The sequence below is a fragment of the Oncorhynchus gorbuscha genome, linkage group LG11, assembly GCF_021184085.1.
Source record: "Oncorhynchus gorbuscha isolate QuinsamMale2020 ecotype Even-year linkage group LG11, OgorEven_v1.0, whole genome shotgun sequence".
Taxonomy (NCBI): domain Eukaryota; kingdom Metazoa; phylum Chordata; class Actinopteri; order Salmoniformes; family Salmonidae; genus Oncorhynchus; species Oncorhynchus gorbuscha.
This window is the reverse complement of record NC_060183.1, coordinates 69,408,006-69,413,856: the sequence shown is the minus strand read 5'-3', so window position 1 is coordinate 69,413,856 and position 5,851 is coordinate 69,408,006. Positions and strand designations below refer to the sequence as shown.

Genomic DNA, 5,851 nt, shown 5'->3' with positions numbered 1-5,851 from the left:
CTCTGTTTAGGGCCAGTCACAGTGGACAGGTATTCTGCCACTGTGTACTCTCTGTTTAGGGCCAGTCACAGTGGACAGGTATTCTGCCACTGTGTACTCTCTGTTTAGGGCCAGTCACAGAGGACAGGTATTCTGCCACTGTGTACTCTCTGTTTAGGGCCAGTCAGCAGTGGACAGGTATTCTGCCACTGTGTACTCTGTTTCTGTTTGCCACTGTGGGCCAGTCACAGTGGACAGGTATTCTGCCACTGTGTACTCTCTGTTTAGGGCCAGTCACAGTGGACAGGTATTCTGCCACTGTGTACTCTCTGTTTAGACCCAGTCACAGTGGACAGGTATTCTGCCACTGTGTACTCTCTGTTTAGGGCCAGTCACAGTGGACAGGTATTCTGCCACTGTGTACTCTCTGTTTAGGGCCAGTCACAGTGGACAGGTATTCTGCCACTGTGTACTCTCTGTTTAGGCCAGTCACAGTGGACAGGTATTCTGCCACTGTGTACTCTCTGTTTAGGGCCAGTCACAGTGGACAGGTATTCTGCCACTGTGTACTCTCTGTTTAGGGCCAGTCACAGTGGACAGGTATTCTGCCACTGTGTACTCTCTGTTTAGGGCCAGTCACAGTGGACAGGTATTCTGCCACTGTGTACTCTCTGTTTAGGGCCAGTCACAGTGGACAGGTATTCTGCCACTGTGTACTCTCTGTTTAGGGCCAGTCACAGAGGACAGGTATTCTGCCACGGTGTACTCTCTGTTTAGGGCCAGTCACAGTGGACAGGTATTCTGCCACTGTGTACTCTCTGTTTAGGGCCAGTCACAGTGGACAGGTATTCTGCCACGGTGTACTCTCTGTTTAGGGCCAGTCACAGTGGACAGGTATTCTGCCACGGTGTACTCTCTGTTTAGGGCCAGTCACAGTGGACAGGTATTCTGCCACTGTGTACTCTCTGTTTAGGGCCAGTCACAGTGGACAGGTATTCTGCCACTGTGTACTCTCTGTTTAGGGCCAGTCACAGTGGACAGGTATTCTGCCACTGTGTACTCTCTGTTTAGGGCCAGTCACAGTGGACAGGTATTCTGCCACTGTGTACTCTCTGTTTAGGGCCAGTCACAGTGGACAGGTATTCTGCCACTGTGTACTCTCTGTTTAGGGCCAGTCACAGTGGACAGGTATTCTGCCACTGTGTACTCTCTGTTTAGGGCCAGTCACAGTGGACAGGTATTCTGCCACGGTGTACTCTCTGTTTAGGGCCAGTCACAGTGGACAGGTATTCTGCCACTGTGTACTCTCTGTTTAGGGCCAGTCACAGTGGACAGGTATTCTGCCACTGTGTACTCTCTGTTAGGGGCCAGTCACAGTGGACAGGTATTCTGCCACTGTGTACTCTCTGTTTAGGGCCAGTCACAGTGGACAGGTATTTCTGCCACTGTGTACTCTCTGTTTAGGGCCAGTCAGTGGACAGGTATTCTGCCACTGTGTACTCTCTGTTTAGGGCCAGTCACAGTGGACAGGTATTCTGCCACTGTGTACTCTCTGTTTAGGGCCAGTCACAGTGGACAGGTATTCTGCCACTGTGTACTCTCTGTTTAGGGCCAGTCACAGTGGACAGTATTCTGCCACTGTGTACTTCTCTGTTTAGGGCCAGTCACAGAGGACAGGTATTCTGCCACTGTGTACTCTCTGTTTAGGGCCAGTCACAGTGGACAGGTATTCTGCCACGGTACTCTCTGTTTTAGGGCCAGTCACAGTGGACAGGTATTCTGCCACGGTGTACTCTCTGTTTAGGGCCAGTCATAGTGGACAGGTATCTGCCACGGTGTACTCTCTGTTTAGGGCCAGTCACAGTGGACAGGTATTCTGCCACTGTGTACTCTCTGTTTAGGGCCAGTCACAGTGGACAGGTATTCTGCCACTGTGTACTCTGTTTTAGGGGCCAGTCACAGTGGACAGGTATTCTGCCACTGTGTACTCTCTGTTTAGGGCCAGTCACAGTGGACAGGTATTCTGTCACTGTGTACTCTCTGTTTAGGGCCAAATAGCATTCTAGTTCGCTCTGTGTTTTGGTAAATTCTTTCCAATGTGTCAAGTAATTATCTTTTTGTTTTCTCATGATTTGGTTGGGTCTAATTGTGTTGCTGTCCTGGGGCTCTGTGGGGTCTCTTTGTGAACAGAGCCCCAGGACCAGCTTGCTTAGGGGACTCTTCTCCAGGTTCATCTCTCTGTAGGTGATGGCTTTGTTATGGAAGGTTTGGGAATCGCTTCCTTTTAGGTGGTTGTAGAATTGAAAAGCTTTTTTCTGGTCTCAGCCTAGTTCTGCTCTGCATTTGGTGTTTTACGTTTGTACCAAGGAGGATATTTTATTGTCAAAATAATGCAGCAGTCTCAATTTGGTGTTTGTCCCATTTTTGTGAATTCTTAGTTGGTGAGTGGACCCCAGACCTCACAACCATAAAGGGCAATGGGTTCTTTAACTGATTCAATTATTTTAGCCAAATCTTAATTGGATGTCGAACTTGATGTTCCTTTTGATGGTATAGAATCCCTTCTTGCCTTGTCTCTCAGATCGTGCACAGCTTTGTGGAGATTACCGCTCCCTCCCTCCCTCTTTCTCACCATGGTTCGACAGCGAGGTCACCATCAGGGCAGTAAGGGTTCCTCCGTATGCCACCGGAGTTGCTCCGGTCAATGTGCTTAAGTAACACCTCCTGCCAGTTAGCTAGAGATGGAGAGAGGGGGAAAAGAGAGGGGAGAGAAAGACAGGGAGGTTCAAATGTTTGTTACAGCTGTACACTTGGCCCACCACCACCTGATGTGAGATTGCCCCCTAATGGCGAGAAGTGACATCTCAAAACGATACAGACCAGGGCTTTCTGGCCTGTTCCTGGACAGCTACCCTCCTGTAGGCTTTTGCTCCAACTGTTGTTACTACCTGTTGTAACTAACCTGATTCAGCTTATCAACCAATTAGATTAGGGTTGGAGTAAAAATCCACAATACGGTAGCTCTCCAGGAACAGGGTGGAGAACCGTTGACTAGACAGGAGAGCCCTGGACAGACACATACCATGTCAAAGAGCAATATTAGGTGATATTTTCTCATTTACAGAAACCATATTCCAATAGTCCATATAGATAAGAAAATACCTCACATATACTGTAACTGCTCCCTAGTGTGTAGTATATATAGGAACACAGTACTCACATCCCAGAATGATGATCTTGTGACGTGTCTCTTCACTCAGGAAGTGTTTGACCAGGTTGTAGGCCATCGGGAATAGCTTAGGAGCTTCAGGGGAGAGAGGCACTATAAATACACACCCGGACGCACGCACAACACAGGAGGCTGCTGAGGGAGGACAGCTCAAAATAATTCTGCTCCAGCCATTACCACAAGCCCGTCCTCCCCAATTGGTGCCACCAACCTCCCGTGACATTTTATTGATAGATATTGTAAGACTTAGATACCACACACACACACACACACACACAGCCACACACACACACACACACACACACACACACACACACACACACACACACACACACACACACACACACACACACACACACACACACACACACACACACACACACACACACACACACACACACACAAACATGCACTCATACACACATACAAACATGCAGAATCTAGATGACTCACTCTTGATGAGAAACACCCTCTTGAGTCCTTCAGGATAGTTCTCCTCAAACATGGTAAGAATCTGCAACAGTATTAGAAAGGGACAGCCAGCCAGCAACAGACAGACAACAGCCAGCCATACAATGGCCACACAGACAGACAGCCAGCAAGACAGACAACAGCCAGCCAGACAGACACTTTGTTTTTCAGACATTTCTATTCATGGTGGTCTCACCCATAGAGATGCATAAACACTAAAATATGAGGGTTCCCCAAGGGATCTTAAGGAAGGGTGATGGTTCTATGTGGAGCCATAATTACTCAAATAACCCTTTGAGTTCTGTTCTTCAATGGTTCTTTAAAGTTCACAAAAGGGTTCTTTGCTCTTTTAGTGATAATTAAATGTAGGCGAGGTGGCTCATTAGAATATATATAATATAATATGACTGACCAGAATAAAAACCTGTATGGTTCTTCTACAGGATCTACAAAGAACCTTTCAGATTGAGAAAGGTTTTTTATAAACTCAGCAAAAAAGAAACGTCCCCTTTTTCAGGACCCTGACTTTCAAATATAATTCATAAAAATCTAAATAACTTCCCCACATCTTCATTGTAAAGGGCTTAAACACTGTTTCCCATGCGTGTTCAATGAACCATAAACAATTAATGAACATGCACCTGTGGAACAGTCGTTAATACACTAACAGCTTACAGATGGTAGGCAATTAAGGTCACAGTTATGAAAACTTAGGACACTAAAGAGACATTTCTACTGACTCTGAAAAACACCAAATGAAAGATGCCCAGGGTCCCTGCTCATCTGCGTGAACGTGCCTTAGGCATGCTGTAAGGAGAATGAGAACTGCAGATGTGGCCAGGGCAACAAAGTGCAATGTCCATACTGTGCGACGCCTAAGACAGCGCTGCAGGGAGACAGGACGGACAGCTGATCATCCTCGCAGTGGCAGACCACGTGTAACAACACCTGCACAGGATCTGTACATCCGAACATCACACCTGAACAGGTACAGGCTGGCAACAACAACTGCCCAATTTACACCAGGAACACAATCCCTCCATCAGTGCTCAGACTGTCCTCCCAGGCTGAGAGAAGCTGGATTGAAGGCTTGTAGACCTGTTGTAAGGCAGGTCCTCACCAGACAACACTGGCAACAACGTCGCCTATGGGCACAAACCCACCGTCGCTGGCCAGACAGGACTGGCAAAAGGGGGCTCTTCACTGTCTCACCAGGGGTGATGGTCGGATTCGCGTTTATCGTTGATGGAATGAGCGTTACACGAGGCCTGTACTCTGGAGTGGATCGATTTGGAGGTGGAGGGTCCGTCATGGTCTGGGACGGTGTGTCACAGCATCATCGGATTGAGCTTGCTGTCATTGCAGGCAATCTCAATGCTGTGTGTTACAGGGAAGACATCCTCCTCCCTCATGTGGTATCCTTCCTGCTGGCTCATCTGACATGACCCTCCAGCATGACAATGCCACCAGCCATACTGCTTGTTCTGTGTGTGATTTCCTGCAAGACATTAATGTCAGTGTTCTGCCAGTGAAGAGCCTGGATCTAAAACCCATTGAGTACGTCTGGGACCTGTTGGTTCGGAGGGTGAGAGCTGGGACTATTTCCCCCCAGAAATGTCTGGGAACTTGCAGATGCCTTGGTGTAAGAGCAGGGTATCATCTCACAGTAAGAGCTGGCAAATCTGGTGCAGTCCATGAGGAGGAGATGCACTGCAGTACTTGGTGCAGCTGGTGGCCACACCAGATACTGACTGTTACTTTTGATTTTGACCCCCCCTTTGTTCAGGGACACATTACTCCATTTCTGTTAGTCACATGTCTGTGGAACTTGTTCAGTTTATGTCTCAGTTGTTGAATCTTGTTATGTTCATACAAATATTTACACGTGTTAAGTTTTCTTTAAATAAGTGCAGTTGACAGTGAGAGGATGTTTCTTTTTTTTCTGAGTTAAGAACCCTACTACATGACGTTTCCATAAAGAACCATAAAACAGGGTTCTATATAACCCCAAAAGGGTTGTAACCATAGCAGAATCCATTTTTGGTGCTATATAGAACCTTTTTCAATGATTCTTTATAGAACCTTGGGAAAGGGTTCTTTATAACACCATACAGGTTCCATTTAGAACATGGTTCTTTATTAACCCTTCAAAAAAGGGTTGTATATAGCACC

General features: G+C 47.1%; 1 long non-coding RNA gene across 1 annotated transcript; it reads right to left on the bottom strand.

Moving 5' to 3' along the window:
• Positions 1-2,675: 2,675 nt before the first annotated feature.
• Positions 2,676-4,171, bottom strand: LOC124048013. Its single transcript, XR_006841163.1, has 3 exons — positions 3,662-4,171; positions 3,200-3,283; positions 2,676-2,714 (listed from the first exon to the last, which is right to left on the bottom strand). It is a non-coding gene; the product is annotated as an uncharacterized LOC124048013 (long non-coding RNA).
• Positions 4,172-5,851: the final 1,680 nt, after the last annotated feature.